Here is a 27,208-nt window from a genome sequence, read left to right on the forward strand (position 1 = left end):
TCCTATCTGGCCTGTTCCGCTCGAACAGAACTCCGGCTGTGTATCGCTATCGGGCAGCGTTCTTTTCGACTGAGAGCAGCCTTATCTTGCGCTGATAAAACCGCAGGAGTTCAGAGCTGCAATTGCTGTCATCTGGGAGCTGGGCTGGGGTACCGCAACAGGTTTTCAAAATGCACAAAGTGGTCTTTTATGCTCCACTCCCCCACCCCTCACCGCCGCCAAACTAAATGCCGGTTCACACATCTGACAGCGTTTGTCCTTGGAAAAACACACACGAGAACAGGGGCCCTGCTAAATGACAGCAGACACGTGCGGCTCCGTCGCTCACGGCCTCCCGGAAACTTCACCTCTCGCACAGGTTACTGAAGGACCACTAACACACATGTAGAAAGGGAGAAAGAAAGAAAGAAAAGGACATAGTTCCCTCTTCATCACGGTAACTTGCTCCTGAAAAACCTTTTGTAAGGTGAAGTCTAACACACGGAGAAACATTATTATTATTCAGGAGTTTCGACTGTTAAAAAAAAAATATGTAGCATGAATTGGTCTATGTATCTATATATAGACCAATCTATGGTAAAACACAACCAAATCCCGTTAAAACGAACACAATTAAATAGTGAACATTAGGGATTATGAAGTAAAAATGCCTTTTTATGTCCTTTGTAGTTATTACATCCTATACACTTAAGAGTGGTTTTCCTCCCACAGTTCGAAGACATGATGTTCAACTGATGTTCAACCCAAAGGTCGCAGGTTCAATCCCCACCTTGAACAAGGTACTTACCCTAAATTGCTCCAGTAAAATTACCCAGCTGTATAAATGGGTAAATAATTGTAGGTAGATTAACACTGTAAATTTTGGAGAAAAGAGCAAGATAAACGTAAATGTCTAACCCTGTCATCACATAAATCATATAGCATATGTTACAATAAACTTATGATCACACAGAATCAGTAAAAACACTCGTGTACAGAGAATAGCCACATATGTAAATATATGGGCTTATATATTAAATATATGGGGCACTGGGCCAGGATGAGTGGTTACGAATAATGAAACCTAATTTTTGCATTTCGCACTATGGAGACGAGACACACAACTGAACATAAATCCAATACACAACTGGCAACCAAACACTCAAAGACCACAGACACACATTTTGCCACTCGTGTACCTGGCCCTCTGGGTCTTAATGGGGCACTTGCAGAAGCTCAACATCGGCCTCAGTTGGTGCACCACCATCACCGTGGAGGAGACGGGATGGAGCCGTAGCCCTCGGGGAGCGCTCACACGAGTTCTTGCGTTGGGAACATCTCTGCTCTACAAGCAAGGAGACATGAGCACTCTGACTAAAACGTTTTCAGGAGCTCTTCACCAGCTGTAAAACTTGGGAAAACTTACAAAAAATATTGAGGATCTTGTTTTTCCTCAAGCGGCCATTCAGCTGCGAGCGCGATATTTGCAGACTGGACCAAAATTAGATTGCTTACCATTTCCGTTGTCATTAAAATCTGAAGGCGTTTGCAGTCTTTTTGTATTAATGAGCCCCTTACTCAAAATCACCAACAAGATTTATAAACATTTACGTCTGTGAAAGATTCACATTTGATTCAGCCAGATGTTCCTCATTTCGAGAGTTTATCGTTAAGAAAAAGATGAAAAGGAGCCAAACGGCCAAAAGTTATACTTTTATGTCCGCACTCCATCTTGGCAGGTTTAAATTATTAACTCGTTAAGGAATTCTCAATTACTCTGCAGTGCATCCAGAGCAAAGGGCAGAAATGGCGTTTCGGGGGGGTGGGGCAACAGCGCCACGCTAATGGCAGGCGGGACACCTGCTTCCTCTCCAAACCTGACAGCCTCCTCCTCTTTGCGGCTCTCGGGGGCGAAAAGCTGGGAATAAACAGACCTGCGGTCCTCCTCCTAGTCACGGAAAACATCTCCGGCTTCAACCGGAGAATTTTCCTCTTCCTGCCTGGAGAACACGTTTGGTCTGCGGTGTCCTGGAGCGAACGTGTTCGGTCAAACGGCAATCGCTGTGTACCCTCGACCCCGCCTTGGACAAAACCCTTTCAGTTGTTGTTCTGAACTATGAAAATCCCATGTGAAATTTAAAAAGCACAACTTTTTTTTGGTAACGTTTAACCAGAAAGGTTATAAGTGGTTTGACCGAAACTGAACCTTAGTTCAACTACCACTTGGCTACCCAGCAGCTTGTGCTGAGACTTAAATATGTATATTTTTTCAATTTTAGAAGTGGAGGAGAAACAACAGCAAGTGCAATGTCCAAAACACAGCGTCGAGTTATGCAGCTGCGATCACAAGCCGCAACAGAAATGGATCTTGTTAAATAACAGCGGTTGCTGCCGCTCTTCCGCGCCCATCATAAGGAATCATTTCCTTCCCTCACTGGAAATTCTTCTAGCAGTCATCATTTAGAGAGTAAAACATGGGTAGAAATTAATAGGACGCAAACTTTTCACTATTATTTACCTGAAATCTACTGGCCAGCCCTTTGACTCAAGAGAGAAATGGGGAAAATGTGCAAACCCCCATATTCTGAGTTGTCCAAATGCTGCTGTGCAAACATACAGTGCAGATGTTTCACATATTCAGCATCTTTTTCCGCACCTGTCAACTGACAGTTTGTTTCTTTAACAACTAACTGTCTAACCAGGGCAACCGACTTCTCGCCGTCATCATTACATCGCTACTCACTGCTCTCGATTTTACTTTCTGTTTCTGTCTGGGAAATTGCGATGTCCTATCAGGAGACCCGTTTCATGGCTATGTGACTCGCTCAGAGAGCAGTGCTGCCACACAGGACTCGGGCAGAGGATGGAGCAAGAGGTGTCCACCGCCGGGCCATTACCGAAATGAGCTGAAGCCCGACGGCCCAGAGGACTCAAACTTTAATGAGGCTCTGAAAGCCTCAACGTCATCGGATGGTTTTCATGCCTTCGGGGGGGTGTGCGCCAGACAGACAATCACACACCGCATGAAAATGGCAACCATGAGTCATGAGGTGACAAAGGGGACATTTACCACCTATTATAAATCAACATCAGGACAGATGGAAGATGGTGGGGGGAGCTTCCAAAATTGTGGAAAGCGCAAAAGGCCAGAAGCCAGGCTATGCTGTGCCGAGCCAAGATAGGCTAATTCCTCGATGACTAATGTACTTCACTCCATCTCTGAGAGGGGCTCGTCTGGCCTGTGACAGAACCAGCTCTATGCTGTGATTGAGTTGTGAACAGGGGACACGGGGGGGGCGGAAGGACAGACCCAAAAAAAAACTCAGCTCTTAAACACAACTCTTACAGGTGGACTCGCTGATCCCAAGAGCGGTACTAAAACACAGCTCTTACACAACAAGTAGACACATCCATAACAAAAATATTTAACACATCCAGTACACACCATCTCATGGTCCCCACAGGTCCCTCTGCGCTCCATCGAAATCAAAGTTCGCGTTCAGACATTCGAGGAACTCTGATCAGGTCCTTGTAGGTTAAGACTCCTAGAAGGAAAAAAGAGGAAACACCTTTTACAGGTACAGCAGTGCAGGAAACTTCTCAACTTTTAGATCCCAAATGCATATGCAGTAATAAAAGTAAATATTGCTAAACCAATACACACACACACACACACACACACACACACACACACGTAGAGGTACAACTATATGGTTATATGGTCAGTGTACCAGATGCATTCCTCAAAGTGAATTTACTCCGTATCGTGTTCATTTTCAGACTGTAAAAATACTCCATAAAAGCGTTAACCTCAGAACGGGGTATTAACGGTCTTGGCTATAAAGTGTCCGTTCTGGTCAGTCCAGCTCAGCGCATTTCATGGCAATAATACCATGCTTGCTCTGGTGCGAGTAACGCGTTGAGGAGGGAGGCCCAGCTCCGGCATAGCTGGAATGTCTACGAACCATGGCGGGAGAAGCGGGAGAGGGCCGAGCGGATGCACGGGAGCTCCGCCGATCGCAGCAACACATGTTTTAGCGATTAGGAGGAGCTGCAGAGATGGAGCTTATTTATATTTCAAAGCCATTGATCTTGGAAGAAGCTACTGTTGTTGGTGGGGAGACATCAGAACGCTACAATCAGACCATCCACCGTCATTCATCAAACATAATAGGTTCAAGACTCCTCTGGTTGAGGGGAAAACCTTGATAAACTCCCAGGACAAGGGAGCAGGCGGGTGGGGGTTCAAACAAGAGAGACACGCCCATATAAATATGGGAACTGGCTTCTTCCACAACTTCTCGTGCATGTGAAGTTTCCCTCGGAAAACAGTCACGCCTGGAAACCTCATGCACAGCGAGACGATGCGAGTACCTAAACGTGACCACGCCCTCAGTCTAGTACATGTACCTTAGTAAGAGAAGTACAGTCCAAATCAGATCCCAGCTAGTTTTCTTTCTAACTCTAAAGTCACTTTAATAAATCACAATCACTACAGGCTGATAAAGATGTCTCTTGAGACTTCAAAAATCTTTGCTAAACCTGTAATGAACAAAAAATGTTTAAGCTTTAAGCTACATTAAAACTATAATGACTGAAGAATGTTACATCCACAAATTACTATTCAACTCCAGTCTTTGACTGATTCATCTCAGACACATGCAACGTTCCCCACGTTGTTACTGATCAACACTAAGAGCAGTAAACAAGGTGGGAGTGAGTTGAATTAAGGTGGTCCCACACTCCTTCATTCAACTACACACAGGAGTTGCAGGAAATAAAGGAAGAAAATGTTATGAAAAATAAATGAACTGGAAAATTTGTAACTCCAAATATTGACCAAATCAACCGGGAATGTCTTCTGTACTCCGTGCAACAGAAGTAAATAAATGTAAATAAATGTTACACTGGAGAAAATAAGAGTTCTGTAGAACGACTGAAACAAGCCGAACACTGACTTCATATCGGATCATTCTGGTTGTGTTCTCCTGGTTGTGACCACAAGTGCGGCCCCTTAACCGAGCCTAGAGTTGTCAGGCAGAGAACTGCCGGAAAGTTCCACGCACTTCCCCCCCGAACGATCAAGATGGGCTATAGAGTCTTCAACCTGGGTGATCATCACGTTTCTCCTGAACCACTGTGCAGGTCAAGAACCCGGTTGTGACCTGGCAAATTGCTACCATCTTTGAGACAAACAGCTCACTTTCTCCGCAGGGAGAAACTCGCAGCTTATGGAGAGGGAGACCTAGAGCAGCGTTTCCGCATAAACAACACACTATCCACGGATGCACAACAACCCACAGGTGAGGACATAGGCTTCATGCATTCAAAGATGGGGGGGGGACATCTAAATTAATTTGGGAAATTTATTTGGTTTGCTTCTGCGACCAGAAAACAGGACACGTGAGCAGAGGTGTGAGATGCTGTCGCTAACGGATGGACCGTTACCTGCTGAATGACCTTGACCAGGTCCTTCACCACTTGCCTGGACTTCCATAAATCCTTGCTGGTGATGACCGCCGTGGTCACATAACAGTCTGGATCGCATTGAGGTACGTGTGAACAGGGGCACGGGCACAGAGGAACGAGAGACTGTTAGCAGGAACAGGCAATCTGGACCATCAGCAAGCAGTGGTTGGGATTGGCAGTCAAAAAAGCCCTTTTGGATAAGAGCATCTGCTGAACGACAGAAACACAAATAAAGCAAAATACTTATCAAAATGTTTCTCAATTTGGGGTCTTGATCATGACACACCAAGAGTGCTAAGTATTATTGGATGATTTTATTCCAGTTTTGGGGAAACAAGTATCAACTGGTTAAAAACACAGACTTGCAATATTTCCCTGGACTATAGAGGTGTTTGTATTTACTCCAGTCTGATCAATTTATTCACCGAGCTCAACAACTTAGCGTAAGGACCTCAATCAAGGGTACTACAGCAGTTGATGGGATCCGAAGCTGTGCCCTCCAAGTCCAAAGGTGGCAACTCTGACCGCCGCACCACCTGGTGCCCCATTTAAAATTGGCAGAACAGCATCACTGCAACACCAGGTTACAAACCTCTGGGTTTTCCACAGTTACTCAAGCTGTAATCGTTTATTTTTCATGTTGCCACTTATCAGCAAAAGGGCGGGGGTGCTGGAAGTGCATCATAGCTTTCTCTGGAGAAAGTCCTTTTCCCACCAGGGAGCCGCCGAGGGGAGGGGGGCAGGGAGCCATTCTGAAATGGAACATGTGGGACGGATCAGAGCTCAGACCAGTAGCTGAAACTCTATCTGGACGGTGCTTGTTTTGCATGCACGAGTCGGCGGGTGGCGGGTGCACAGTGGGGAGGAAGAGCCGGGCGCAGGGGGCCGATAGAGGGCTCTTCCACAGATGGCTGCGACCAGGTATGACCGTTCAAACTGACATTTACAAAGAAAAACACAACGCTGCTTTAATAAAAAGGGAATCCCCTCCATTGTGCCCCCCGACACCAAGTATCCGCCTGCAAACGTCCTCTTCCAGGACGCAAGACCATTAACCCATGTTGATTTCTACTACATATATAGAGTTCTTCCAGAGAGTTCTCTGCTTCACTTGTGTCCTTGGGGGTGTGTCTATCGTCATTAGAGTTAAGCCCATCCACCCGGCTGCTGCTGGTCCTCTTCTTTGTCCTCCAACTTTTCCAATCACCTTCACTTTGACAGAATCAAAAATTTTCCCATGACGTTTCCAAGGTACGATATCATTGGACACCCAAGGGACTGAGGTTTTGATCCAGTACCCAACTGCTTGTTTTCCTGGCAGTCAATTGTGTCTTTAAAAGCCTTTCTGCTCATTAATTAATTCCGACCTTGGGTCCCTCTCAATGACTGATGTGCAGGTCTGGTTCGAAAGGTCCTGTGACTCCACCAGCAGACCACAACAGCGTAGCCAGCACTCTCCATTAACACACACCTACCTACTACCTGTCCTCTACTCTACCAACAGTCGAGAGGCGGCCGTGGTAACAGCGCTCCTTTGCGAGTCGTGACCTGCAATGAAGTCGTCCCGCTGACAGTTAAATTAAAGCTCAGCAGAGGCGGCGAAGAACGAGTTGAGGAAAAGACATGTTCTCTGTGTGCTGCTCACACCGCATCTCCCACAGAACCGTTCTGTTGTGTTGGGGGTTCGGGGAAGAGTTCCAGTTTCATCATGATGCGTTGGAGGAAAAAAATATCGAGGATAAACAAGTAGAAGTCGGTGTGCTTTCTGGCCACGCGAGTGCTGGATTGGATTACCACGGTATTATCTTTCGCTTCGAAACCTACATCATAGGTCATCTGGCGACAATATCCTCTCTAGTTGCCCTTGAACTTGGTCAGATCCCAGGATGCGATACCCAGTGTTTGGAGCTGCTTTTTCCTCTCCACTTTTGGTTTTTTTTTTGTGTTTTGTTTGGGTTTTCTGCTCAGTATCGATGCGTTTCTTACATGCATGAAGAGGTACATGACACGTGTTAAACTCGAACCCAAAGAGGCTAAAGAAACTGTGTAGTTTCCGTGAGTTTGGGCAAAAATAGTTTCGTGCAGCACCATGAGGCCCTTCCCCCACATCCCAAACCCTGCCTCCCATTCCACTATTTGCCCAACTTTGCCCTTAAAGTACAAATCGCAATAACTGATGAAAATGCTACAATTCACACTCAGGACGACACCCTGCAGAAGAAGGGCAGGACAGGGTATGAAAAAAGGCAACGTTCTTTGAACAGCAGCCCTACGTTTGCCTTTCCAGACACCCCCACACAAGATGATCAGATGTTGATGCTATCCAGAAGCTGCGGTCACGTTTTCATGTCAGATCCCCCACCTTCATCCGGAAAACCACAACAAGAGCAATTCAGGACTGGGGACATCTTCTAATGGCCAAAATAAACTGACAACCCCTCAGAAAATGGAGCCGTATGTAAAAAGGGGTCCCAGTGTCTCCTGAATATACATTGTAGTTTCATACTGACATGATGATTATTCACCATAACATTCATGAAACAACCTTCAAATGCTTTGGAGGGAAACTAAGGTAAGCAGGAAGCTGCGCTGTGGTTAGAGCTGCTTGTACCCAAAGGATCTGGATCCGAACCCCACTCCTCCAGTAGTAGCCTGGAGCATGATATGTAGCCTAAATTGCTCCAGTAAATATTAGAGCTGTAAAAATGGGTAAATTAAAATAAGTATGTTTACATCTACATTTATTCATTTCGCTGATGCTTTTCTCCAAAGCGACTTACAACGTAAAGCAACTTATTATTTACCCATTTAAACTACTGGGTAATTTTTACTGGAGCAATTTACCTTGCTCAGGGGAACTATAGCTGGAGGTGAGATTCGAACCTGCAACATTGTGATCTTAAGACAATGGCTGTAAGCTTTACGCTGTCAGCTGCCTCATGTAACAGTAAATTGGTTTGCAGAAAAAGGATCAGCTACATTAACGATTAAAGAAAAAGATCTGGTCGGGTCAGTCATATTCACAGAAGATGACAAACAGCAGCAGAGGCATAAAGACACAACACTGAAACAGCTTCATAAACGAAGCCTCAGCACTGTCCTGCCACAGTGACGCCACCTGTGATAGACTGACTCCTCCTACAACATGTAGACTGCACCCATGCTGAAGTGGTCCCTCCCACATCAGAGAAAACAAGCAGTCAAATCTGAAAAGGCTGTGCGAGAGGAGGGGGTCCCAATGCCAACCTGCTGAAGGGACTCCACCCAAACCAGAGTAGCCCCGTGACCAGAGGCAGAAAGACAAAATGCTAAAATGCCACTTGCTGCGAACAGGTGGACAGGAGCTTCTCACTCCTCCTGGATGTCACTGGAAGAAACTAATTTACATGCAAAATTTCCATTAAAAAAAAAAAAAAAAAAAAAAAACAGAAATCTGGTGGCAAAGAAGAGTTAAGAGTCAAATGAACAGGAGCTTCATCGGCACAAAAAATAAACCGTAGAGTTCAGAGGGCTCCGCCAAACCGTCACCAAGATATTCCCTTTCCATGTTTTCATGACATCAGACGAGGAGTGTGAAAGCCTGGAAGCCTCTGTGTGAGCCACTCTCCACTCCAAAATGTTCCCCTGGACCGCTGTCCAAGCGGTTCCGTAAGGAGGCCATTACTGCTCAGTGTTTATACCTCTGCATTTCTTTAGAATGCATCACTGAAACGGTGTGTTTCTGGAGCACGATGGACGCACAACAACGCCAAACTCATAATTGGGAAATTAAGAGAAGTAGCTGGAGCAACACTGGCATACAACCCTGCTTCAGTCAGCAACGGAGGCATCTCACTGGGTAAAGAACAACCCCACTTTCCATCCCAGGGGAGCTGGAGCTCAGAGGGGAATGAGCTGAAACCCACTGGCTGCCTTTTCGCACCAGGGCCCATTCCGGTTGGCCCTGTTCTCTGGCCAAGCTCCGGAGCGGTGGAGTTCAAGTTCAGGAAGTTCTTGGAAACGTTCGCTTCCCTCAAAAGAACTGTTCCGTGCTCTGGCTTTGGCCAAGGACTCGGGTGTGAGGCAGGGCGCAACTCACAGTCGAGTTCTGGAAGGGGGACCATAGACCGCTAATCGGAGACCGACCGCTAATCGAAGAGGGACTGCCAATCGAAGGCGCTGGTTGGGCCCTCAGTGTGTTTTGTAGCTACGGTGTCCGAGAAGCTAGTGATGACCCCCAAGGGATGCAAAGGGCATTACAACCAAAGGACAGCATGACCCCAGCCTCTCCAGAATGACTTTTCCTGCTCCACAGCCCCCTAGCAGAGTAATCCTGCCACTCCTGGATGTCCTTGTCCACTGAAGACAAGCCTCAACCTAAATGTTTAGGGTGAATCCACTCTCTCTACAGTTACTCACCGTGGCTGGTAGAAGAAGAGTGTGATGATGAGTTCTTGCCCCTTGGGGTGGCTGAAGAAGACAAAGACCAGTGGATGATCCAGGTCCTCTGCTGGAGAGACTGGAGTGGAGAGCTGAGAGACCAGGAGGAGACAGGAAGACAAGCAAAGCCCTTTGACCTCCACACCAACACTACCGCAGTATGACTTAATACAAACTTATTGAAGCAGAGCGTAAGGTGCTGGGTATTGACTCTGAATAAATTTAAATGAAACAACCAAATGAGAATTCAGACTGTGCTGAGAGAGTAAGTGGACAATTCAAGGGTTCACAACTTGGTTCCATGTTTCTCCTTCTAAAGGAGCTGTAAAAACATGTTTTGGTTTTGTTTGCTTCAACCCAAACGAAGAACCATAGAGTGTGTGTAGATAGGAATTTAGATGGCTGATGGAGGGGGTGTTTACACTGTTATCGATGGTCTTTCTCAGGCAGGTGAGGTCCTCCATGGCTGCCGCCTAGTTCTGCATGAGGATCTTGTAAATGAAATTCCCCCCACGGCGAGCTCAGTGTGTTCCTGTCAGGGAGGGAACCTGAAATGAAGCACAATGTGGGGTCAGTCCCCTGGGGGAAGGGGGGGGTTCGCCTCAGGGTTCCAGAAATCAACAATGTTTGTTTCGATACTCCCTGGCAAAGGTCTGCCCCACCCTCTCACTCCACTCAGGTCCTCTCTAAAAGCAGCACCCCACTCAGCCGCCGTCCCCATCAGCTCCAGGTGCTAAGGCTGGATGACACATCGGGCGATGGAAAAAGATGATCGACATCCGTTTCAGCCCTTTCCCGCCCCCCCCCCGTGGACAAACATCGATGACCCTGCGGCTGCCTGGGTTCGACGGTGTCGCGGAACCCCGGGAAAACATCTCCATTTATTTAGACTGGCTAAACGGATTAAAGTATGTCATCTGGGGAGCGCAGCACTCCGCCGAGGACGGAAAATGGATCTTGAGAGGCTGTTTAGTTTTCATAAAACCTCATTTGCTGCACTTTGCGATATTGCAACCACTGCATTGCAGATGGTTGTGTTTCCACGTCCCGCGATTTGTTTGGATCGCTGGCGTAACTGGAACCACATTTGGTACAAATTGAGTTCTGTAAAATAAGGGAATGCGCAAAAAAAAAAAAAAAAAAATTCTGGTCCACAGCATTGCCTTTATGGAGGAGCTGCAGAAGAAATGTGGTAAATCCCAAGATGGGAAACCCTTGCGGTGTTCAGTGTGGCCTCTTGTGGTGTTATTGTTCTTTATTTGTTTTTCTATTCCCCCCCCCCCCCCCCTTTTTTTTTTTTTTTTTTTTTTTTTTTTTTTTAAAACCGTTTTCCTGCCCATTTCTGAGAAGCTAGGTTCAGGGTGAAGGAAGGCACACGGGGGTCGCGGGGTGACGGCTTCGACCGAGCTGCCAGTAACTCTGCCCTACGGCATCCTTCGGGCAGATGAAACACATGGCCCACACCTGGGGGAGGACCCCCGCCTCTGCCTAGAAGAAAGGGCCAAGACCCCCCTGGCCCTGCACTGACCCCGGGGACGAGCCTCCGCCAAACCGGGCCCCTGTCTTCCAGGGGACTTTAATGAAGTGCTCCGCTCCTAGTTGCAAACACATGTGCAGCCCTTTGATCAGTGGCGGTCCCGGGACCCCTCGGTAGGCGACTAATTAAAGTCTGCATGTACAGATGAGTAAACGTAAGATGTAAAGCAGGGAATAACTGGAAGACATAAAGATCTCTCTTATTACTTTCATTCACCCCCAACGCAGAAAGGCGTCAAACGTCATTGGTCAGAAAGAGCAAGAAACACACAACTTATCTAAATGACGTGTGACGTGGAGGACAAGCCGAATCAAACGGCACATGGACACCTTCCGCTTCCAAGGTAAAATACTCCTGCACTTAACAACAACAAACTGGGAAGAAAAAAAAAAAAAAAACCTTCTTCAATTTATATACAACTGGGACTGGATGTCTGTCTGTAACTCGATATGTTCGTAAATCCAAAGTCACAGTCGACGAGTCAACAGTTCAACAACAGATGTCCCTTCACTTATTTGCTGCTTACGCTCTGTATTTTAAGCTATATGCTATAATTAAGAAATAATTTTATTTTAGTTTACAGTTTAAAAAAAAAAAAAAAAAGTAAGATCGTTGCCTGCTGTTGACATATTTTTGTTTACTCCGAATTATATATTGCTTTGAAGCCAAAACCTGCTAAATGAATAAATGTAAATATTCAATCTATTTAAAAAAAAAAAAAAAAAAAAGAAGAAAAAAAAAGACAAAATGAAAACACGTCATTTCCAGAAACTCCAATCCAGTGCCCATTCACCCCTTAAATATATAAATGTGTTCCCGATCTTTTCATGAATCACTGACACACTCAGTCAGACAAGAGATGTAAAAACTTTGGAAGTGAGGTGAATTACAGCAGTCCATTCTCAAAAAGCTTCAAATAACTAAGATGTTATTTACTGCCATCAGTCAGTTTGGAGGGTAAATTCAGGTTACCTTTGCTCGGCAATGAACGAAAATTTTACAAAATTAGGGCTGAGTGTGGGTTAATCCTAGCCCAAAATGATGGAAATGAAATTGAAAGTAAACAGAAAAATGGTCACATCTCTGAAAATTCACAATTTGGCTGCAATAGAAGGGGCGGGTGTGTTCAGTCATAGCTTACAGCCTCCGTACTGACAAACACAGAAGAATAAGACAACTATGGCACACCAGGGTTTCAGAGACAGACCCGCCTCTAAGGAACACAGCCCATATCACCAATCCAGGGAGCGGCGGACTGACCGGCGGGCATCCGTGGGCCGGAAAGAGACACAGCGGTGGCGGCGAGAGCATCGGCAGGGACTGTGGACACTTGGCCGATCCCACAACAAGCATGTCTAGCCAGAGTGGACGACCACAAATGCAGACCCCTCACTCACAACACATCCCTCCCTCGCTCTCTGTCGCCCTCCAAAGCTTTCAACGTCTCCCCAGCATTTCCACCAAGGCCAAGAGGTGCGGATGCAAACAAAACCCAACGTGCCCAGACACGTGTTCATTTGGGAACACATTCACCACCCTCAGAACATCAACAAGTGTTTCCAGTGTCATCGAACCCAGGGCAGATGAAAGCCAGAGGATGTCGGCGTCCAAAACCACTAGGCTGTTTTCAATCACACCAAATCAGGACTGATTCACTTTCAGTCCTTAGTTGTTCTTCACCGGACTCACAATCCCATTATCAAGAGATACAAACGCACTTTTCCCTTCTCTTCCCACAAAAAATCACTACCGTTTCAACAAGCATCGTTTTAAATATTAATTCTCTACCTGCAAACTTGGGGCAGCAGGTGGCGGCAAAATAGTTACAACTGTTAACCTATATTAAGGAGCAGCCAGGTTCAAAACCCACACCTGCTACAGCACCTTCGACCTCATACTATATAACTGATGCAGTAAAAATTACCCAGTTACAGTATAAATGGGTAAATCAGTGTAAGTAGCTCAACATTGTAAGTCACTTAGCAGAACAGTGCAAGACATTTACATTTATTCATTTAGCAGACGCTTTTCTCCAAAGTGACGTACATCTCAGAGAAAACAATTTGTGCATTAAGAGAAAGAGACAAGCTGCAGACATGTGATTCTTAAGTAAACCTAGTTTGTTACTTTCCACTTGATGCACCGATGTTCATCAATCGAGCAGGTGCATAAACACAGGATAGATGACTCTTGATAACCTTCCTACAATTTTTTTTTTTTTTTTTTTTTTTATATAAGGTACACCAACATTCACATACAATACAGGAGTAGTGGCTTATTTGGGGATGATCATAAAGTTACGGTGCGTGAACATTTACACCATACATGAGCTGGAGAGATCATGGCGAAGTGAGTCCTGAAAAGGTGAGTTTTCAGACCCTTCTTGAATGTAGACAGAGTTTAAGCAGTTCTGAGTGAGGTGGGAAGGTCGTTCCACCACAATGGAGCCAAAACTGAGAACCGCCGTGCTTTACTTTTGTACGGGGGACCACCAAGCAAGCAGAAGTAGATGAGCGAAGGGGTCTGGATGGGGTGTAGCGGTTGATCAAGTCTTGAGACAAATTAATAATTGTAAATGTAAGTCACCTTGGAGAAAAGCATCAAATAACAGTTATTGTTAACTTTAAAAAATAATGCAATGGACAGGCATCCCATGCAGGGTGGTTTGCTCCTAGTCCAGTGACCAGTGATGCTAGAATAGGTCCTGGACTGTAGTGACCCTGACATGGACAAGCAGTAAGTGAGAGTGAATAATAACACACTGAGTAGAGAGAGACCAGACCAGTAAAACGGTACAAATGGAGGAAAAGCGAGTGCCGTCCACACGGAAAGGCCGGGGGGGCACGGGTAGTGAACAGAGGGGTCCTTTCAGCAGAAATGACAGTTGGCGAGTCCCAAACACCTTCACAAATATGGAACTTATAAGAGAGACGGACATTACAGGCAAATAAAGCGCTGTGCCAAAAAAAAGGTCACCGTTTCATTTCTGAGTGTTTGTTTTGTTACCGCAGGAGTCAGTGCGCACCGTGTTTGGCCCTCCTCCACGTCATTAGGACCGGCCCCGGGCGCTGCCCTGCTCTCAGCCCCGCTACGCTAGAGCGCTCCCAATACCTGGCTTTTCCAGCACTTACCTGGACTTTCCATCTGTCCGCAGAGCAGCTCCGCTCGCCCACTGACCAGCAACAATAAATTTACTGTGCTGGAAATCCGACAGGACACTCAATCTTTATTCCTAACATCCAATCCCTGCATTAGCAGATGATATGAATAACTTACTCTTTTCACGGAGCACGGTAACCAGACCTCGGACCTGGACCTGCAAGCGTGGCTCCATCCTGCTAGCCTTACGGCGCTCCCCTTCCCTTTCAATGAGGTGGTTTGGGCAGATAACCGTGGTTCCTCCATAGATAGGAATTACCGCAATCCTGTTTATTTTACCATGGTGTCGAAAAGGGCTCTGCAATGTCTGGATGGGCTGGGGGTCTTTGGTCACCAACAGATTTTGTAGAAAGTAAGAGAGACTGTCAGAGCTGCCCCCTTGCACTTCAAGAACTTGGGTTTCAAACCCACTGCTGCTGTAGTACCCTTGATCAAGTTATGTACCCTTAACTGAAACAGTAAAATTACCCATCTGTATTTATGAGTAAATCAGACTAAGTACCTGACTGTACCTACCTCACACTGCAAGTCACCTCACAAAAAAGCGTCACATAATAAATAAAGGTAAACAGGTAAAGGTAGAAAGATGAAGGAAAACAGTGAGTGACCATACTAGTACGGTACAGACCAACAGGCCCCCTGCTGGCCCTTTAAGAGGCCTGGCGCCAACTTGTTAACACTTGTGCCTCCTGTTGCCCCCTTGACTTTTCACCTCGCAAGAGCCCTTCAGACAGAAGGAACAGCCTCTCGACAGCTCGCGCTCGAACCTCCTCACCGGGCCACAGGAAATCACAGCCTTTCCCTTCCGATGGCAGCGAACACAATGGGCCGCTTTCTGTCCGCCGGAGACGCATCAACTCCCATTCTTGTCACGACATTTGATTCCAGCCTATTTATGAAGAATTTGTCTTCTTTCATTCTCATACCACAGAAAGAAAGCAAGGAGGGAAAAAAACACTAATATTTGCATTAAAAACACAGCAAACATGCCAGCAACACACAGTTCCAAGTAGAAATAAGCGACATGACTCTGGGAATTCGGGTTTGAATGGAGTTCTTTGCCCCCCCCATCTACTTCATTATTTTAACCTCAATCTGTTCAAATTAGCGGCCGTCCCAGATCGTGACCCTGGAGATGTGTGGCTCCTTGTTCTCCTAGTGAGAAGGTTGCCCTATGGGACCCGAAACAGCGTCTTGCCCGCAGCCTCCACCTCAGTGCTTCTGGAGCCTTTCCTTGAACCTCGGCCCAACAGAACCGTCCCGTCAGCGCCGGTGCGGTCCAGCTCACTGCTCGGCCAATCAGGAAGTTGGATACAGTCCATCTCTTTCGTGGGCATTTTTTACTGTAGAAGACATTGTGTGAAGTTCATAAACACTGGTGACCTCCTTCCCAGCTCTTCAATGAGTAATACAGATAATGTGAGTTCACTGCTGCTGAGGAAGCACAGAATCACTATGACACACCGCGTGGATGGGAAACAACGCATTACAGTCCATTAGACTGCACCCATCATTTCACCTATGATAAATCCATTCATTTCATTATTACTGTTTTTTTTTTTTTATTCATTATATGACGCTTTTCTCCAGGGTGACTTACAATGTTAGGTTTGTAGAACAAGCTGCTTTCCCTGATTTATACAGCTGGATCACTTTTACCGTATCAATTCAGGTTAAGTACCTTGATCAAGGGTATTACGGCAGGAGGTGGGAGTCAAACTTAGTGCTTCCCATTATAAGGTGACCACTCTAACCACCACACCACCTGCTGGCCCAAAGCTGCTAAGCAGATGTTTTTTCCAGAACCACAGTAAAGTGGATGTTTAGCATACTGGCCATTCGCATTTAGTACTCTGCTATTCAGTACAGCAGCAGCTGCCACCCTCCAAGGGGCTCCAACAAGTGGTTCCTTCACCACTTGCTGACAGCGCCCTGCGGCACCGTCGTGCTTCTGCCCCCATGACCCCAGGCTCACCACGGTGGGAAGTCCCTACGTAGCCCTGCATCTCCGACACTTTTCCGCGGAGTTCGTCTTTCGGGCGCTCCCCCCCTGCGGGCCGCGGGAAGCGGACCACAGACACCGAGGCCCAGCAATAAGCCCTTTGTTTACGGAGGAAATACGAAGTGCGCGTGTGTAACACTGATACTGCCAGTACTCTCAGTGAACTGTAATTATCCTCCCACAAGCCTGCTTCAGTATTATCTGATTTCCAAACTATTCCACTAGTGAAAATTATTTAATCCCGCCTCTGAAAGCACTTCTGTCTCGCATGCTAAAGCCAGAGTAAATTACCCCAGGGCTAAGTAATTGTGGCCGTTTCTCAATGGAAATTCAAACAAGCGCTTGCAGTAAATAACCTCTCTGCTCTACCTATCGACAAAAAAATAATGTGAGGACGGGGACTTTGAATAAAACCTTCTCAAAATCCATGGGCTAAATTAAAGCAAAATCACGATCGATTCTGTTCAGCTGGAATCGTTTTTTATCCAGCAGAATTGCATTCTGGAGAACAAGTGTTGTTATACTAATGATCATTATTCATTACATGACTCTCGTCTCCAAGGTGACTTACAATGAGGTCATTTGTGTACTATTTACACCGACTTACTCATGTTTGCAGCTGGCAATTCTTACTGCATCGATTCAAAGTAAATACCTTGATCAAGGGTACTGGAGCAGGAGCGGGGTTTTCAACTGGGGACCTTCGACTGCAAGCTGACAGCTCTAGCCACTGCGCCACCTGCTGCCCCATTATGGGTCAGCCACTGCATATTAATTGCTAAGATACGTATGACAGTCAAGTCCCACGTTTTTCTGAATAAAGAGTTTTACGATGTTATGATTATGGAGTCTGTAGCGGAGGGGCATTCCAGGAAAAGCGCAGCCAGCGGCGTAGACAGCCAGCATTCGTTAGCCCTGGGACCATGTGCAGGATTTAACGGGCCATGACGTGAGCTCTTCAGATGCAATTAGCGATGAAACACACTTCCCCCGCTTTGGCGCTCGCCGCTCTCCCAAAAAGCCGAGTCGTCCGGGCAGATTTTCAAGCCAAAGATGGATGAAACTCCATCCTTCAGCTTCGAGCAGAAAATAACTTGTGACATTATTGTGAGACTTTATGGGTTATTTCAGAGAGAAAAGTGTCATCAATTTTACTCCTAAAGCGCCATGTTTTTCATATGCTAAGTGCCTGCATATTACACATAATATATGGTATCTGGCACAGTCTGCTTCTGAAAAGCCACATCATAAAGAATAATTTATGCTCGTGCCGGGATCGTGCTCGCTCAACCAACTCTTCCAAGAGAAGCCTCAATCAAAAACACCGCTTGTCCATTATACGGAGACTCGTTAAACCCGAGTGCGACTCATGGAATCAATTTGTAAACATCAGTCCCGCCTGGGGAGTACGCGGCCCGCCCAATTAATGAAAACTAGGAAACTAACTGCACTTCGGTCTTCATGAAAGACCAATCTCGGCAGCTCCGGGATCCCTGCTGCGCATGCTGCCATCGGGGCGTTACAGACATGTAGGCAGAGTTCGTCAACATGCGGGGCTGAATGCTTGGGGAGGAGAAAGCATTCAAACCCAAGTGGAGGAAAAGATGATAAACTTGCACACATGCACAGATGTTTCATATATATATATATATATATATATATATATATATATACACACACACACACACACACACACACACACACACACACACACACACACACACACACAGTATTTATATATAAAACCAACACAAAGTCACAACTGGTAAAAAGCTGATATGCAGACGACTCGACAAATTCCCAAGTTAGCTGGATTTCGTCAAAATCTCATCTAGAGCTAAAATAAACACGGATGCTTTAACACTTTTCTAAACTTCAGGCTACATAACAATTAAAACTAAAATAATTGAAAATAAATATTTAATCTGCTCAAACTCAGAGTCAATGTTGATCATGGAAAAAGTTTGTCGTCTTGTTAATGATCACCATAGTTCAGGAACACAAGCTGTGAACACTGTGAAAGTGAAGGTGGTTCACCACTCCTATTCGTTTGGGTACTCTGTACTGTCACTTGTTGATTTGGCAGGTAAACACCAGTTACTTTACCTCTGCTACAGGCAGAAATTTCCAAAAACAGATTAAACTAAATTAAAAATAAACTGAAATATTTCTAAATTTGTAACTCAAATGCTTATATCAAGAAGAGCCATCGTACAGCTTCATGTAGCCTCAACCTGACCTTGGAAGTCCTCCTCACTTAAAATCCCAGAGAGGTGGCTCTCCTGCAGGACAAACTTACCAGGAGCCTGAAGAAGTAGAGGTACTCGGCAGCCCCGGAGTTGTTGACACACTCATACTGGAACTTGGCGTATCTGTAGAGCGTCTCCAGGTACTCCTTACGAAACTGTAATGAGAGACGGCAGTTAGAAGAACAAGAGGAACAACAAGACACCTGTTGGCCTCCAGCTCAATTGAGATTAAGAGAATTTTTATACATGTTAAGAATATGTCCAAATGTTTCTATTAGGGTATGAGTGTATGTCACTAAGGTTTCTTTTCCTTTTAAAAAAAAAAAAAAAAGAGACTACAGTGGGTCCCCTATTTACAAACTTCATTGGACCTGGGAGTTTGTTTGCCACGCCCAATGTTCACAGATGAAGTGCGACAGAGTGGGCCAATGGGCTATTCATCAGTTCCATGATTCTGCTATAATTCCACTTTTCATGTACCGACTGTTCTGATGGGTGCTGGCAAAAAAATTTTTTTTTTGCACTAAGTAACAGAGTATGTTGCTCTGTGTCCGCTGACAAAATGCACTTTTTTTCCATTGAGTGGTAAGTTGCAGTGGATAAAAGCATCTGCCAAATTAATAAATGTAAATGTCAGCCACATGACAGCTCTGCATTTCAGATGGGAACTAAACGGAGGACACTATCCATTTCTCCCACTGAGCCCCTCCCTCAGGTGAGCTGGGATGCCACGAGTACGTGCCTGTGCTCTCAGTCCCGCTTGGGTATTTACAACCCACTGAGAATAAGAAAGAAACACAAAGAACGGTGGTCAGCACTAGAAAGAGGCACTGGCAGACTTTATGCAGCTCTTACAATTCCGGATGGCAATCTATCGACCCATCGGGTGAAGCTTTGGCACACTATCTGAACGGTATGCTAGCTGTTCTTTTGAAAAAATATGTATTAAATACTTGCCAAAAATTTTCTAAACGCAAAAGATTTCTACTGAACAGTTTTAAGTAGAGGGAGCTCAGAAAACTGTTTTTCCCTGCGAGAACACTATGTTCAATAGCACTGCCATCTGATGGTTCAGTGCGAAGCTAAATATCAGCAGCGCTAACATTTGCATCATATTAGGAATGTCACCTATGCCAAAGCATTACAAGGTGATGCACAAAAATGTTGTTCACTTGTAACACAAATACACGTAACATGCAACATAAAATAAGCTTAATTACACTTGTTTTTGAGGTGAAATATCTTTGCAAGTTCAGTAATACTAACATGGATTCAATAATTAGCAGCTAATAAAGGCAAAACTAATGCATTAACTTCATTATACTGTTTTAAACACATGGATAAATCTGTGACAAGAACTGGAAAACACCAAAACTGTTCAGTTTCCTGCCAAGTTCAGACTTTGTGTATATTGTGTATGACGCTGAATATAGTTACAGCTCAAAAATAAATTTCTGCAGCAAAAAAAGTTTAAACAATAGCCTGGTTATTTCTGTAGGTCAGCCATCCAACTTAGAACAAAATGACAAAACACCCAGTAAAACTTCCAAATATTGCCAAAACTATTTCTTAAAACACAAATATAAATGTATGCCGAGGGTTGCTATGGTGACCGCTTCCACCTGAACATCTGAGGCAGGAGGACAGAGGGAAGCACGTGCCGTGTATAGAGACCAGGATGCAGCTCCGGCCCCAGGACAGCGCCACCGAGTGGTCGCAGGCGGCTATGTGTAGGGTGATGGTCGGCTTTTTCTTCACAGGCCATTCGTAATCCAGCGCTAAGCGAGCAATCACGATGCTTCTGCAGCGTCCTGCCCCCCTCGTGGGCGAGACAGACCAGATCTCCAGCTCCGGGGGTGCAGTGAGGACAGAGGGGAGGTCAGCGGTCTCTGAAGACGCCCAAATATAGGAGTCCCGCGATCCTGTGGCCAGCAGCTCCCCTCACCCTTGACGGTTTGCCACGGAATGCGAACGTCTACACAACCCCAGAGCTCGTGGAAACCCGGAGAACGGATTCGAGCCTGGGAAACCTCTCAGCGCCCCCGAAAGCACAATCAGTTCATGGAAATGTCAGGGGAGACAGGGGCTGTACGTGTGAATGGGGAGCCGTCAGCAGAATCCGTTGCTTACGCAGTGCTTCTTGGCCAGATAGTTAAATAGCATCCTCCCGTCCCTAGAAAAGAAAAGGGAAAGAGAAACAGAGCAGAAGGATTAGCAGTTTTCAAAAACTGCAACAATAAACACTGCGCAGTCATGAGTGACATTTTGGTATGCCGAGGGTGCGTCTGTGGCTGCTGGTGGGGTAATTTATTTAGCAGTAACCAGACCAAAAAAAAAAAAGCCTTCATGTCAATAGGTCACAGCCACGATGATGTAACTTATGTGAACAATGGTGTTAACATATAATTACACAGTTGCTTTATCCAGCACATTGTGCCTTTAAAAAAAAAAAAAAAAAAAAAAAAAAAAATGCCAAATTGGATATGTCGCTGAAGTAATGGGAATATGGGATTTTCACAAAGGTCCAATGGTAGAGCCCCCTCTTGGGACAAAAAATCAGTAAACTATCAATTTCTACAGAATGTGTATTGTAAAGATAGTAAATAATAAAAGGCAAACATCCACCAGTTACTAATAACTGCTTGGTCCACTGCAGGGTCACGGTGGTCCAGAGTCTATCCTGAATTCATAGCGTGTGAAGTACACCCTAAACGGGACAAAAGTCGAACCCACAGCCCAGGAGCTGTGAAGCAGCAGTCATGCACCATCATGTACAATAACGACTGTTAATGAACCATTCAGCAACAGGGCTAATTCAACAGAGATCCTTGAGCTTTGTTTTGCACTGAACACACAATCAGACACAAAATCATGGTTCTGGTGTGAACTGGGTGGCTCCTGAGATGGGGTTATGACCGGGGCCCACCTCACCAGCATCCAGCCCACTGAGCTCAGATCCAGTAAACACACTCATCATACGACCACCCGTTTCTAAGCGTGCCGCCGGCCTCTAATCAGAACACAAGCTGGAGGGTCTGCCCCTTCAGGCGGGGGGTGGGGGGGCCTCTTCTGTGGGATGTTCAAAGAGTGTTTATAAAAGTGCTCTCCATTCCTGTGTATTTATGTTGTTACTCTACTGCTCTCTTGTTCTCTGATGGATGCAGACATTTAAGGGATGGAGATTTATTTCCCTTAATGGCTGCAGTAAAGAACGCGAACAATACGGCACCCCCCAGCCACCCACCGCTCCCCTGCGCTCAACGGCGGATTACATCTTTACTTTGTCTGTTCCCACCACCTCCTGGATCGGAAGATAATGAAGTACAGGCAGTCTAGCCTTGGGGGGCCAGGGTGTTCTGGGGAACTCAACCCAACTGTCCATCATGGGGGGAGGGGGGCATTTCACCCACACCTCCTCTCCACGTCGTCTCCTCACCAGGAGGTGAGGTGAGCACCTGCTGAGCCCGACAGACAGACATACAGAGGCCATGGGGAACAAAACAGGTGCCCAAAGAGTGCCAGCAGTTAGTGGCTGGCAGGTTTGGGTCTGCAGGGAGGAGCCAGCAGGTTGGCACCCCTCGCTACGGGCTGCAGGTAGGAGGCAGCGCACCTTAAGTACTGTGGTAATGTCTCTCCACCTGTCAGACGTCCACTTCACTAACAGCCAGAGCCCAAAGTAACCTAACGCTGAGCATGTGGAGAGAATCAAACATGAAAGGCCTCTGTAATTAAAACCAGAACCAACGCGAACGGCATCATTAAAACTCGGCCCAGTCGTCAAACAGACAACTTCATCTAAAAACAGGGCAAGACGGGGAAAAAGTACCACTTGAAGTGTACCAGCTACACTGGCATATTAACCAGGACATTTGTGCACAGCGCTTTCTAGGTGAGGCTCATACGTGCTCTCAGAAAGGAGTAAATGTAAACAAAATATATATTTAGAAGTCCAGTAAAGACAGACAGCAGCAGGAAGCAGAGCTCAAACTGCTGCAGTAAACTGTGGACGATTCCTGAGAACAAGGAAACTCGTAGAACATCCCTGCTACGGCGAAGAACGTTCTGGAGCTGTTTCACTGCATTTACATAGTCCCGACTGCTTTATTTTCCCAAATTAAATAAACAATGAATAGATAAACACAGTTTGGCTTTGTCAACATGGACTAAATAAACATGTATATAAAAAAAAAAATTAAGAATGTTTGTAAATAATATTGAATATTAAGTATCATTTAAATCATTTACATTTATTTGTTTAGCTGACGCTTTTCTCCATTATTCACCCATTTATACAGCTGGACAATTTTACTGGAGCAATTAAGAGTAAGTACTTTGCTCAAGGGTACTACAACTAGCTGTGGGATTTGAACTTGCGACCTTTGTATCCAAAGGCAGCAACTCTAACCGCTACACTACCAACTACCCCATAAAAAAACAATTAGAAAAACAGAAACATTTTTCCATAAACGTCAAATGATTTAAAAAGAAATCATCTCATGTCAAATACCACATTTGACAGCTTGTTTTTTGTGGCAATGGGATATAATAATGTGTTAAATTTATCACATATTCAGGAGAAGAAATTCCTCAAATTAAACCAACAAAAGCTGGATGCTTCAAAACATCACCATACACTGAGTAATGCCGCAAGTTACTTGTTCATATGCTTCATTTCTTAAAGTTGAAGAGCTGACGACCAGAAGAAAGTTTTGCGTTGTCTCACAAACGAAATACCATCAAATTAAATGTTGCAAAACAAGAAAATTATAGATACATCCTCGGACAACAATAGAAATTCCATCAACTGTAAACTGACTGGAAAACACAATGGCAGCTGCAACCTCACAAAGGTTCGGGTTTCAATCGAAAAGTTTCAACTGAGAAAAACTGCCTGCTTTATGATAAAAAAAAAATGACAATAAAATAAAGACAGAATTTAACTAAAATATGTGAAGTATTTGTGGCAAAATCAACACAGACTAAACATGAAATTAACCGCATGCATTACAGCTGTCATTTCCACAGTCTGCTTGCAGCCTAGAAATAAAAATCATCACAAGTTTCTTGGTGTGCGCATGACGGAGGACCTCTCCTGGACTCTCAACACCACCTACCTAGCCCCACCCATCCTCACCACCTCCTACAGAGGGATGATAGCGAGCGCCCTGACCAGCTGTCTCACCATGTGGTATGGGACCTGCGCAGTTTCTGACCGCGAGACCCTACAGTGAGTTGGGAGAACAGCTGAAAAGATCATCGGAGTCCCTCTACCTACCATCAACACATCATCATACTAAAACCACTGCATCCACAAAGCCACCAGTATTGTGGATGACCCCTCTCACCCATCTCCTGGACTCCTCGCCCTTTTGCCATCTGGCAGAAGGTACAGGAGCATCCGTGCCTCCGCAACAGTTTCTTCCCTGAGGCAGTCAGATTACTCAACACCCTGCTGCCTCCCGACACTCACCTGCCACAGTCAAACAGCTAATCCAGCATGACTCCATACAATACAAACTGCCTTCAGTACAACCCTTTTTTTTCTTTTTTTTGTTTTGTCCCAAGTATTTATTGTCCTGTACTCCTGTTATATGTTGCACCATGGTCCCTGGAGAAACAACATTTCTTTCCACTGTAAACAAGCTATATAGGGGAATTAAAATAAAAACAACTTGAAGAGGTTCCTTCCAGAACGAAGTGTCTGTACTGACTGAGTCCAGACACAGAGCACATGCAACAATTTCAACATGAGCACAGCTGTGACACAGTCACCTTCTGACAAAAGCAGTTTTAACTTTGAACTGCACCCTGATGCTGAACCACTGAGAAAGAGGCTCAACCTGAGCAGTTTCAGCAAACAACCAGAGGTGCAAAGAGTTACGAGTGATGACTCCTTTAAGGTCTCAAAAGCTAAAAGTTTCAAAAAAGAGGTCCTGCTGTTGTACCCTTGATGAGGTAATAAACCTTTGTCAACTGATTACTTGAAATTTAACCAAAAGAAAACTCTTAAAAGTTAAACCAGCCTCCAATCAAGACAGAAGTGTAAAGAGTACTTTTCCCCCCCGAAATCAAGTCGTGCAATAAAAGCCATCATTCAGAAATAATCAGGTGGTTGGACTCCAGAGCGGTCCAGCTGGTTGACTGTACCTGGTTGACGGCATCTGCTTCGTGGTCTCAGTGTCCTCAAACATGTTGATGACGGGTTCAGTCTCCATCTAGAGCAGCTTCAGCTGAACCACCAACTCACTCCTCTTTTCTCTGAGGGCTACACAGCGCATAGACGTACGAAAAACTGCAAAATGTGCAGCGAAAGCGCTGCTGCAAAGCATACGTCCCACAATTCTGACTTCTCATCGCTCCCTTTCGCATGTGCTCTACTATATTCAACCAAACCAACTGCAAAATGACTTCATTCCCAAACAATTTTACATTAAGTGATTATATGGTGTCATTTGTATGATTATGTTAAATCCACAAAATCAATTATTTTTCTATATACTTTTCTGGCAATTTGTAAATTAATAATTATTTAAATTCACTGGTGATCATTCACTGTAATGCATTCAAGACACACATTTTGTTGCTGTACAGTAAACAAGTAGATTGAAATTTTAATATCACAGCTAAATCTTTTTTCCCCCAGTGTTCACAAAGCAAGAAAATATTTGAAGTGGAACAACTGTGTATGTAGCAGTTGCCTAATAACTAATACATTTGTTACCATCATTTTCACATTTGTAGGCTTTCAGCTGACATGCCCTATAGAATATGGCTCAATCATGTAACGCATGGTTCAATAAAAGTCAAATATTTAAGTGCTCATCTGGACCAAAATACAGCAACCCCCTAGACAGGAGTTTTAAACCTCATCAAGTCTCATATCAAAGAGACAAAAATGAATGCAACCACAAGTACTTACATCATGACTTTAGAGCATAGCTTTATTTGTTGAAAAGGAACTGATCCACTGTGATCATGGCTCAGGTTGGATGGGCTGTGGGGGGAAAGCAGGAAATGGAAAACCCTGGTGCTCACACTGCAGAATGTCCTTGTCTGGGTACAGGTTGGTGTACACACCCATGGCAAAACCACCATGTTGGTGTCACTGACAACATCCAACTTTCCCTGGAGGAGCTCCTTCTCATTGTAAATCTGCCAAAGACAAGAAAAAGCCGTAAGCAAGATCTCACATCCATCTGTCTGCCCATCTGACAAAATCATTCATCCAGTATGGGGAAAGGTAATCTGGAGGGTGGGGAGCTTTTCCAAAATGACCTCTGACACCTTTCATATTCTAAATGCACAATTTCAATTATATGCACATTTGAAAGGTGATATGGGGCTCCAGGGAAAAGACTGAAAAAACAAGTTCTATTCCGCTGGCAAATCAAAGTAAAAGTACAGCAAGGTCAATACTGTCAGTTGTCTGCAGAGTAAAACTATACTTTTTTAAATTAATTTATTCAATGCTTTTCACCAAGGTAAATTACAATACTATATCTGCACACTAAGCTATTTCAGTTTAGGGTAAGTGCCTTGATCAAGAGTACTAGACTAGAGCAGGAGGTGGGATTCAAGTGCCCTGTGAGAACACAGGAGCCCACCAACAGCTTTCAACACATTTTATTCATTTTCTAATTAGTAACTGAAAGTGCAAAAACACCTGTACTAGTGCAAATGTAACACAAACACCATGATTTCTCTAGTGCAGTTCATCAGAATTCACACAGTTACTTGTACTTCAACTTCTGTCTACGAAATACAGACTCAGACAGATGTGTGTGACTCAAGAATTCTGCAACTTACTGAGTCATTGAAAATGTAAAAAAACATCAATGACCAAATTAAACACCGTTAGTTTTATATTTACTTTTTAGCTAAGTTAGTAATTGTGCTATTAATAATTATTAAGGACATTTTTACTAGTGTTTTTGTACGGGTTACGCGCACTGAGTGAGTGAGTCGGGGTAGGCTAGGCTCTTCCCACCGCTCACAAAACCCACAAATAAAATGTTTCAAAAGTGCCAGAGGAATAAATTAACAAATGAATACATAAATAAAGCAAGCACGCGTACCTCTTTAACAGAGAAGAACTCCAACAAGGGAAAGCCGAGGTGGCAGTGCAAGAAGTGGGCGATTCCAGTGGTCAGGTCATAATCCGCCATGTTTGAAAGAAACCGGAAAAGGAAGTTGGCTCGAACGTCAGAAAACTTTATTGACAAAATGCGGCACTGACAGTGACGCAAAGATATTGCAACTGTCGCTGACAGAGTAACACACTTACTATAACGCCAAGACTGAGCGTCTGACTTTGACTTTATTACACGGCTGTCACCATCTTCTCATTGTGTTTATTATTTTCTTTACATTTAATCTTGCAAGTTTCCTGGAAAC

General features: G+C 44.9%; 1 pseudogene; it reads right to left on the minus strand.

The window, feature by feature from the left end:
• The window catches only part of LOC108940575 (eukaryotic translation initiation factor 3 subunit E-B-like), a 37,665-nt pseudogene extending 10,685 nt beyond the window's left edge, over positions 1-26,980 (minus strand).
• Between the last annotated feature and the right edge of the window lie 228 nt (positions 26,981-27,208).

Source organism: Scleropages formosus, chromosome 18, assembly GCF_900964775.1.
Source record: "Scleropages formosus chromosome 18, fSclFor1.1, whole genome shotgun sequence".
NCBI classification, from domain to species: domain Eukaryota; kingdom Metazoa; phylum Chordata; class Actinopteri; order Osteoglossiformes; family Osteoglossidae; genus Scleropages; species Scleropages formosus.